The sequence below is a fragment of the Phragmites australis genome, chromosome 24, assembly GCF_958298935.1.
Source record: "Phragmites australis chromosome 24, lpPhrAust1.1, whole genome shotgun sequence".
NCBI classification, from domain to species: domain Eukaryota; kingdom Viridiplantae; phylum Streptophyta; class Magnoliopsida; order Poales; family Poaceae; genus Phragmites; species Phragmites australis.
The window spans coordinates 15,982,447-15,993,652 of NC_084944.1; the positions used below are offsets into that span (position 1 = coordinate 15,982,447).

General features: G+C 45.9%; 1 pseudogene; it reads right to left on the bottom strand.

Moving 5' to 3' along the window:
• Positions 1-3,151: 3,151 nt before the first annotated feature.
• LOC133906982 (probable mediator of RNA polymerase II transcription subunit 26c) lies at positions 3,152-5,014 on the bottom strand (annotated as a pseudogene).
• Between the last annotated feature and the right edge of the window lie 6,192 nt (positions 5,015-11,206).

The following is an 11,206-nucleotide window of genomic DNA, read 5'->3' on the forward strand; positions in this document are numbered from 1 at the left end:
AGCACATGATCTCACACAATGTCTATTTGATTCTCAGTGGTTTGTACATTTGGATCAATTAACCTTATCGGTTTACTTAATTAACTTATTCTGAAAAATGTATAAATTCTAAGATCATGACTGTATATTTATTAAAAATGTATATTTATATAAACAAGATCATGCTTGCACACAGGTGTTACCTCGAAAAAAAAATCTTGCTTGGTAAAGAGACCACTGAATTTAGCTAGGTTGAGGTATGCGGTCCCACTTCAAATGGTGTGTTTGAGGAGCATGAAAACAACTTTTATGTAGGCCAATTTTTTATGTAACTTTATTTTTTTGAGAAAATGTATTACATGACTTTAATGAAACGATCTAAGGCTCCTTGAACTTTTTGGTGGAATTGGTAAATTTTCTCGTTATACTTAACTGATTGGTTGGCATCATGTGATTCCGATTGCAAGGAGAATCCCATATGACTTTTTGTTCTATCCTTGAACATGTACTGATCTATTATCTCTGATAGATGCTTCATGCTTGTGCTAGATCTAGGAAGGAAAAGGTAAAGCTGTTTCGTAGTGTGCTTCAGATCGTCAGTAGGTGTTCTTTGTTAGCAGTTGTTTTGCTCTTGCCGTTAAGGATGTTTGTTTGTTTTGTTTCTGTTTTAGTTTGTGCTGTTTGTTTCATTTTTGTTATTACTGAAACTCCGTAAACTTCGGAGATTCCGCGGTGCCAGAAAAGAACTCGAAGAAGGTCACGGTCAAATGCAGACGTGGAGCTTCAGAATGCCCACGGGGGTGCGACGAGTGCGAGGGCAGCAGCGGGAAGCCACTGCGGCGTCTGATCGTGCTGCCTCTACGCCCCATCGATCGATCCACCCGCAAGCAAATCGATGGGATCAAACCGCACGACAACACCAGATTATCTTTGCAGTCACATCGATTAATCACCTGTGTCCTGTTCTTGGATGCTGATGACTGCAATGGGGAAGGATCTGTCTGCGGTAGGACAGGCTGCTTGCCGAGTTTTTTTAATAATATTACTAGTTTCCTGCCAGTACGTTGTAACAAACGTCAAAAATTTATTAAATAAAAATTTGAATGTATTATCTGAAAAAAAGAATATATGATTGTGTGCAGTGATTATTATGTAAGAGAAGGCGCGTTCATATTGCATCAAACAAACTTGCATTATTCAACATCAGAAAAAGATACCTAGTTTAAGATCATCGACATCTGGATTCATAAGACCCAGTTAATTATCTACATCATTTTCTCTGGATCACTCACCAACTGGAACATGTGTAAAAAAGGAACTCTGCAGATGTAATAGTGTTATCAGTTTGTCTATCAAGTCAAACAAATATGGACCACTGAAGGGAAAAAAAGGAATAACCTCATTCGTAAGAAGCGGGATAAATATTGTAAGCAACTTTGAGTATGCGTCAGATATTGATTTTTTTTAGATTACAACGCACGCTACAACGTACACACACGCTCCTCCCCCAGGCGCGCACCCGCGGTTTTCCTAAAACTCTAACCGCGGGCGGGTTGCGCTCGTGCCACTCAGTGCGAAAGCTAGAGATCGAACCCCTCACCTAGCCTCCCGCCACCTCGAGCGCAACCAAGAGCGTTCGCAGTATGCATCAGATATTGTTAAAGTAGTAGCATTGCTTTCACTATAACCAGCACCATTAGAACCTTCAAGCCAAACAGCAGAAGGGGGTTTTACACTTGCAGGAAGTTCATTGGCAAATTTGTGTGCCTGAACCAAATTAAAGAGAGAATAAATTCCAACGTGTATGCTCTCCCTCACCAGCAGTCACTTCGGCCCCAGGATCAAGCAACTTCATCCCCAACGTCTTCCCCCAACACCATTAAGCAGGACACCATGGAAGGGCTACGCCTGGCATCTGCTTGCAAGTGGCCTGGAACGACACCAACCAGGAGACCTTAGGTATGCCATACCTGATGTGGAAGGCCGAAAGACAGCAAGGCCTACTCCTACGAACAAAACAATTTTCAAACACCAGAAATTTCAACATATGAGGCAAAACCACGACCAAGCATCCAATGATATGACATGAGTAAAATGGTATGTCTCATCAATCATAAAGCATTAGACTGAGTAATTATTGAATAGAAGAGGACAACAATTTATAGGATATGCTCATCTAGTAACAAACGACTGAAGAGTTAAGTCTAGAAGATGATCGCTAAGAACTTAGTAAAACAGTTAAACAAATCCTTGCTATACTCATATCATAACTCTCTAAGCATTCAAATTTTTTAGATAGCGCTTTGCTCACGCACCTAAAAATAGAAATTAGGTGTATGGAGCTTAAATCCCCAAATGCCAAATCCCCATCACCAATGTCAAGATCGCCCATATGAAAAGAAAAAAAAGTCAACGTGGACCAACCTGGGATCTTCCACCGCGATCGTTTGTTGCTCGGATATGGAAGCTTTTGACTCTACTGCACATCTCCCGTTGCTGCTCCAGCCACAACTCCTTGTCAATCCATAGCCTGCAGTCAGAATTATGTCTGAAATAAGCTACCATCTGTACCCATTTTTAAGCACAATATTATAACACAGAAGGATGTAAGCTTGGCATAACACCTCCAGAGATAATCTGCCGTTCCTGTCAGCTTCAAAGTGAATTTAAAAGCTTATTGTTATCCACCATTGTGTAATGCTTCAGTTCCAAGACCTCAGAAGCTTCAGTTACATTTATTTGGTTCAAACATAAAACCTCTCCAAAGCTCAGAGGGTCCTTATATTTGACATTTGACTTATCTGGTTTTCTTGTGAATGTCCATCAAGGATTCATAATTTTTCATTATAACGTAGCACATACGAGGCATACCACGAAACCTGAAGGAGTATCATCATTTTCTTGTAGAAGATTCCCTTTTTTTTTGTAGCGAGTAGTTTTCACATGCATATTAAGTAGTTGTTGTGTCATTGTCCCTATTTTCCTGGGAGCAATGATCTTGATAGAACACAAAAAAGACTCCTAATACCATACCTCTTCAAAGCACAAGGGATGGAAGAAACTTTGAATACAGGGCTTGCTTCAGTCCCAATGAAAACACGAAGAGATCTTGCTAATCCTTCAAGACATAGCAAATCATACCTGCATGCATTGGCAATGGACATTAAACACATGAAGGCAATAAGGCATGAGATCTCAAGGTGTGCTTCACAGCCAAGAACTCGTCCACCAACTGAAGCTAATGGCTCACGAATCAAAGTATCGGTACAAGAATGAGATAACAGATAAACAAGCTAAACAAGGCACTTCAGGTCCATATCTGGGACCAATAACTATACAATAGATGAAATTTCCATCCATGCACCATAGTCGACTTTTGTCAGCCTTTTTAGCTGCTACTAAGACATGAGAAAGTATGGTTAATCATGAAGTCAATTTGTTGTTTGTTTGGTATACTGTCGCAGGGCTCATTCTACACTTCTCCATTGTTGACTCCCCACGTTATGATTGCTAGACCTCTCTGACCTCAAACCATCTAAGTTCCAAAATAGGGACCATTAGTACATGAGTTGGTCACAAAAAGTATGAGCTCACTGTGACTCTGTGGGCTGGGGGAATACTTGAAGTCTGAAGCCTGCAATTGTACAATAGTAACAGAGTTATTTCATGTTACAAACTGTGTGGACAAATAAAAGAATTTAAAAGTATAAGAAGCCTATCGATATAAACCAGTTTATGTTTTTGACTTTTTGTCAGCCTTTTTAGCTGCTACTATGACATGAGAAAGTATGGTTAACCATGAAGTCGATTTGCTGTTTGTTTGGTATACTGTTCACTGGTCAACCTCTCTCAGCAAAATGGATTAACTAAAGCTAATGTGACGCTGTTATTTAATTGCTGCTATTATAAGCAAGCCACACAAGACCAGCCAATGCTAGACCGTGAAAGAACAAGTTACCTGAGTTTAATGGTACTTGGGCTAGAATTTATCGGGCGAGTCACCATCGCCTGCCACCATGAATCAAAGACATCAAAGTTATCATCAAATACAAAATAATCCAAAAGCTTTGGAGCTAAACACAACGCAATAGTATGCAGGGCGCCAGACTTATGATCAAGCCACCACCGTCACTGCCTGAGTTGTGCAGCTGCACCCAGTCGTCAACTATCTTCTTCCATTTCCTTCAGGATCAAACAAAACATACAACTCCATAAAAACCAAACCACAATCAGAAGGAACCTCTTGATCCCATAAGACACAAATTCAACAGCAGACATCTTGTTATTCACCTAACGAGCAGCTTCACCAGCTGCTGCACTTCCCCTGATGGGTGCTTGCGCAGGCCATTCACATGCCGGCGATGTCTGTGTCACGCATAAACAGAATTACAAACTTTTCATTACTTGAGCTGCTGCTTCAAAAAGCATCCATTCAAAGTTCCAAACTAATCCATCCTCTCGTAAGCCGAACAAAAATGAAGGTAAAAGTTAGTTTGACCTGGAGAGCCTTGTAGTTGATGTCCATGTTTGCCAGGTTCTGTAGCAGGCTCACCAGCTCGTCCTCTGACTGTGATGAAACCACACAACAAAGGTACAATTTGCAATGGAATAAGTGACCTTTTCTTTTCCTTTCTCAGCAAAATCGTACTGCGAAACTAGTAAAAATGGGATCTTTGAGGACCTGGTCGGGGTCCTCCTGGAAGTCCCTGATCGCCAGGATCTTGCTCTCCACGCCAGCGCCAGCCTCGCCCTTGCCGAGGCCGTCCGCGTCGACCTCCTCGTCAGGCGAGGTCGGAGATGCCGCTGCAACAGCAGCCTCATCCGCCGTCCTCGGCTGAGCAGGTGCCAGCAGGATATCGCAGTCGCAGCAGCGGGCCCCAGCGTAGAGCCGCTCCATGATGCCGTCGCGGCGCGCGCACAGCTCGTCGGGGCTGTCCCACGCTGCAATGGTGAGCGTGGCGTCCACGAGGTCCCACACGCGGCCACCGCCCCCGAACGTAGCCAACGTGCGGTGGAGGCGCCCGTCGGGGTCCATCCGATGGTGGTGGCCAGGATCGGATCCTCAACGGGAAGGTGCTGTGTGCACACATACATTGGAAGACGTTGCAAATGAGGTCCTGATGCTTCTCGGGTGGCTGCAAAAATCAAAAGCACTACATGATACGGAGAGCATGTGAATTAAGGAAAGAAATGATTTGCTTGATTAGGGTAATTCTTCGAGCATGTAAGGATCCATGGATGAAGCAGTGCTCGATCTAGGTGGGGAAATTGGCCGAGCACTTGGTAGGTGGGTGAAGAGGGAGGTAGTAGGGGATGGCTGTAGAGAAATTGGCCGAGCACTTGCGTGCCGGTAGCCCTGTCCGCGCCATCACCGCTTGTTTCCTGGCCTCCTCCATCCGTGCCGGCCCGAGCCGGCACCATCATCCACTCCCGGCTTGCCACGACGGTGGTAGCCCCTGCCTTCCGCCTCCCCACCACGCCGCCGCCCGTCCCCGTCACGGGGGCCTCATCGTTTACACCCTAGGGTTAGGGTTTGGATCGGGGTCGTCATCGGCGGAGGGGAATCCGGAACGGACGGTGGTGTGCTCGTGGAGGGTGGCTGTTGGAGTTGCGGTGGTGTGCTCGTGGAGGATGTGCATGTTGCACACGGAACGTAGGACGACAGTGGTGGCGGCGGTGCTCTTCTTTAAATCCGGGAGGGTCGGGGAGATAAGGCGGAGGGCCAGGGAGGAGCGGATGTGGTCTACCGGGGCGGGCGTTGATGAGCCAGAGGAGGAGGAGGTGGCTCGGGCGCACGGACCGGGGAACGGAGGAGGTGGCGGCTTGGGCGTGGAGGAGAGGAGAGGAGGAGCGCGGAGGGGACCGGGGAATACGGACGGGCGGGCGAAGGACGATCGCTCGGATGCACGGGCGAGCGGATGGAGAAGGAATGGTCACGGGCACGTGGTCGAGCGGATAGAGAAGGAATGGAGCGGATGCGCAGACAAACGACGTGTAGGCAGAGGAATCTGGCGGAGGGCAGATGAATATTCGAGCGGACAGATCACGCCTTACAGGTTTTTTAAGTAGGAGAGATTTTATTAGAAAATTATAAAAATAATAGTCAAATTTAAAAAACTGCAAGAATAGGTAGCTGTCAGCATGGCTATCGGTATTCCACATACCGATAGCCTACGTGGCACTAGGTCCGGGGACCTATCGGTACGCGAAATGCTGACAAGTTATGGGCCCAGCTAAAGGGGTGCGCCACGTAGGATGTTCGTAAAGCGTACTGATCTGTCAGCATTTCACATACCGATAAGTGATGCGTCATAGCCTGTCGGCATTCCGCGTGCCAATTCATGGCCGTCGATTCCTCTCCCATGCCCGGCAGTACGCATCGCGGGTGGCAACCAACGGGCGATGGCGACGAGCAGGCGGTGCGGGGCGGCGTGCGGTCGAGCAGCGGCGGGTGGAGGCGGTTGGTGGGTAACGGCGACCAGCGAGAGGCGTCCGGTGGCCAGCGAGAGCAGCAGTGGCCGGAGGCCGACGACGAGCAACGGGGATCAGTCCGTTATGGTTTTTTTAAATAGTTAGAATAAGTTAGAAATTTATGAGTATTTAGAAAGTCGATGCAGTTAGAAAAATTAGAAATACTTAGAAAACTAGTTAAACTAGATTAGGAAAAATTAGTATACAATAGTTGGAATAGAGTACCAAAAATTTAGAATAGAGTAGAAAAATTAGAAAAGTTAGGATAGGAAATTTAGAATAAGTAGATTTAGTTCGGAAATTTGCAATAGTTAGAAAAATTAGTATAGTTAGGTAGAAATTTTAGTATAGTTTGAAAATTTATGTTAGAATAGTTTGAGGTAGTTCGGCAATGTAGAGTATTTAGAAAAGTTTGAATATTTAGATAATGTAATGTTAGAAATACTTAGAAAAATAGTAGGAAAATAGTTAGAGAAATGTCTAGTAGAGTAGATAATTTAAGAGAATAAGGATATGAAATTTAGAGTAGAGTAGGTATGATTTGGAAATTAGGTATACATAGAAAATATAGTATAGTTAGTTAGGAAATGTAGAGTAGTTGAGTTCAAATATTTCAATAACGTAGAGTTAAAATATGTTACTTAATATGATTTGAAATTTTGATATTATTAGACGTACATGTAGGAATTGTATATTTGAATTGTTGTGGATTTTCGTAGTATTGTATTTAGAATGGAAGGAGGAAAATATGATTCAATTAGAATTTATAATAGAAAAATTTAGATACGTGTAGAATAGATAATTTAGAATAGAGCATACATAGTTTGTAATTTTTCAATCTTTAGTAGTTTGAAGTCGAATTGTTACGAACGGAGTAATTATTTTTGGCAGCAATACATTTAGAATAGTATAGTGTCAACAGAAAGAGTATGTTATTGATAATATTTTATGGTATGTTTTTATAAGTGATGAGGTTGAATAGAATTTGTGGTCGTAACTGTTGTATGTTGATTACAGTTATTTAATCTGATGGAGTATAGTATGGTTGTTGAATCAGGAATGTCGACCGTAGTTGGGTTCAGGGTTTTTTACGGCCTTGGATATATCATGCATTGTGACAGTGGGGTGGATCTGAGTAACTTTCAGTATGTGGACACAAATTTACATAGTCCAGGAGAGCTTCGGCGGTCCCAAGTGTTAGGTTGGCTGTATAATCTACTGCAACTCAGTCTGGCATATCAGTGGTTGATGGTGAAGGTTCTGATTCCGAAATGTCGAGAAATCGGCTGGCAGTGGGAACTCTTGGAGGTCACATGTTCGAAGCAATGGCAGCAATTTGTGTCACTGGGGTTGAGATGGGGTTTTTCCCACTGTATCCTTGTAGAAGCGAGCGATATTGGGTCCACAGAAGCTAGATCTAGCACCAAAGAAATTGTTGGTGAAAATATTATCCATGAGGAGGTGCAGGAGAGTGTGGTGCTGGAGGTATCCCTGCAGACTAGTGCACCAGTTGAAATACAGACTGCAACAGAAGAACGTAACGACGAGGAAGAAAATGAGGTCACGATGCGTGCTGATCAGGGAGAGCAGGACGAGGCATTAGTGGACCAGATGGTGGCAGATAACGATGAGTTCCACACATTTGTGGACTCAGGTGTAGGAATCCTGGAAGAATGGTCGAATTTTGCTTTTTAGAAGTTGACGGTGAACAATGGACACGAGCCGGCATGGGAGTACGATTCCATCTTGGTGACCAAAGGCCAGATGTTTCATGACAAGGTCCATCTGTAGTATGCAGTGAAGAGATGGTGTTTCTCGGAGGCGAGGGAGTTCAAGGTGGTAATATCTAATCCTCGAACATACGACGTGAAATGTTTAGCTGAAGGTTGCACTTGGCAAGTTCATGGATTTTTGCCGAGGTGTAGCATAGTATGATTAGCGTTTATTGTTGAGCCACATACTTGCAACTTGTGCCGACCTCTACGCACGCACAGAAACATGAGCGCTAATTTTGATGCAAATGTGATGTATCCAAAGATAGTGAAGAAGACTAGTATGTCTCCTTTTGGAGTTATGCATGCTATCAACACACGATTTGGGTACGAGATTTCATATGACATGGCATGGAGAGCAAAACAAAAGGTGTTAGAGAAGAGGTTTGACACTTATAAGGACTCATACCACAACTTGCCTTCACTGCTAGATGTTATTCAGGGCAGGAACCTAGACACTTACATTGTTATTCATGATTTTGTCAATCAGGATGGAGATCGAGTCCTTCAGCGGGCGTTTTTGTTGTTCGGCTGTATGATCGAGGCATTTTGACATTGCCGGCCGGTAATGTGCGTGGATGGGACATTCCTCACAAGCAAATATAGGGGCCAGATACTCACAGCTATCGGGGTAGATAGTGAAAACTAGGTTATGCCTTTGGCTTTTGCATTCGTTGAACATGAATATACGGATAGTTAGTTGTAGTTTTTGCAGTGGGTTAAGAGAGGTGTTGTTGGTAACAGGCCTGACGTGTGCATACTCCATGATCGTCATGCAGACTTATTGAATGCTATCAATAGATTGCAGAGTGGTGCGGGCAGGGTTTCGCCATGGCCAGATTTACAAAGCCGTTGGTGCATGTGACATCTCGGAGCAAACTTCTACAAATAATTCAGGAGCAAGAGGCTGATGGATCTTTTTAAGAAGTTGTGCAAACAGAACCAAAGGAGGAAGTTTGATGCACTGTGGGAAGAGCTGGATAAACTAACTGGAAAGCACATGTGTCAGTGACATGGGAACCAGGAGTCCCCGAGTCCCGAGGCCAGGACAGCAGAGTACCACGTGGCGCCCTCCCTCGGGGATTATCTCCCCGAGGTCCGAGAAGACCAAGTCCCGGGATAGGGTGCTCGGGGTCACGCACAGTGGTCCCTGAGTACCCGAGTTCCGGGAGAGGGTGCTCGGGGTCATGAACAGTGGTCCCCGAGCACCCAAGTTCCCCGATGATAAGAGAAGTCAGTTCTGGGAGAGAGTGCTCGGGGCCGTGAACAGTGGCCCCCGAGCACCCAAGTTCCCTGAGGACCTGAGCGATCAAGTTCCAGGAGAGAGTGCTCGGGGCCGTGAACAGTGGTCCCCAGGCACCCGAGTTCCCCGAGGACCAAGAGAGGGCATATCCGGGAGAGAGTGCTCGGAGCTATGAATAGTAGTCCCCGAGCACTCACAGTTCCCCGAGGGCCTGAGAAGTCCTTCGCCGGTGGTCCCCATAAGGGCTCAGCGGTGAGGTGTCAATTGGTGAGAGGCCCGATGCCGCATTTAAGAGGGCGCGTGGCCTGTCACTTCCAACCACTCCCCCACACTTGCTGTTAGTCCTTGCCAAGGTCTGGTAGGGAGATGTGGGGACATTTAATGCACGAGTCCCATCGTGCATCATCCGGTGCGCCTCGGGATAACATCGCAGAACTTGAGGCACAACGCCTGCCGCCCTGCTATGTCAGGCTTGCTCTGACCGAGGGGGCACGCGGGGCTGCTCGGTGGTTGCCAGGTGGGCCCTCCCCGCAGCACTCGTCGAAAAGAAGAATGATGACGTACAAGACCGGACGGGGGCGCTATTTCAACCCTCCCCGTCAGCCCAAGCTACAGCCCATGATGGTTGCTTTCCATTTATGGCGCCTTGGAACTTGCGCCATCCTTTCTGGGCACGCTACCGCCCCGACGGGTATATAAGCGGGGCGAGCTCCCCGGAGAAGGGGCGGACTAAGACTTGGATTGACCGAAGACACAAGAAAACGTCGGATGAACTCTGGACGATGACGACAGAAGAAGCACGAAGCTCTAGACTTAGACAAACATTCTTGTAACACAGCAGATCCTCAGAGAGGCATTCTTAGAGCATTTATAGCATACACACAGGAGTAGGGTATTACGCTCAGCGCGGCTCGAACCTGTCTAAAAATCCCCTGAGCATTTACTTCCTACAGCATCCGATCATCCACTCCACCTGCATCTCATTTACTCCCATTTATTTCACGTACGAGGCGGATTCAGAATCATCCCCCCGGCCGAATCTCAAAGGGGGTTCCTCCAGATCCCCGCTTGAGGAGTTCACCCTCCGACAACATGGATGAAGTTTTGAAGAAGCTAGTTGTACCAAGGGAGGAGGAGCCGGAGGGCCTAGAGCCTTTACCACTTGAGCTGCAGAGTGTGAATAGGAGAAGGAAGGGTGGAAGGAGAGTTATGTGTTTCTCTGACTGGATTAGACACGAACCACTGGAGAAATGGGCACTCTTTGCGGATATTAATTGTTCATGTTATGGAATTATGACAACTAACCTCGCCGAGGTTTACAATTGGGTAATGAAATGGAATAGGTCACTGTCGTTAGTGGCAATTGTGGAGGGAGTCACTCATGGAACGTAGCGGTATCTTCGAGAGCATTACAGTAAGGCCGCGCTATATATGGCCAACCCGCAAAGGTTGTATGCGACGAAGATAATGTCTTACATGGAAGAGAAGAGCGGGAAGGGCCAGTCACACAGAGTTTATATTGTTGGTATCCGTCAGCACGTCTTTGAGGTGATGTTACGTGACAAGGGCAGAATGGGTATCAAAAGGCAGGAAATTACAATGGAATGCAGATTGTAGCCAAAGGACAATAGGTGCGAGTGCACTTGCAACAAGCCATTACTATTGCATTTTCCACGCTCTCATGTGCTAGCTTGCTGTGCGAAGGCCGGCATAGAGTCGAAGTCCTTTGTGTCACCGTACT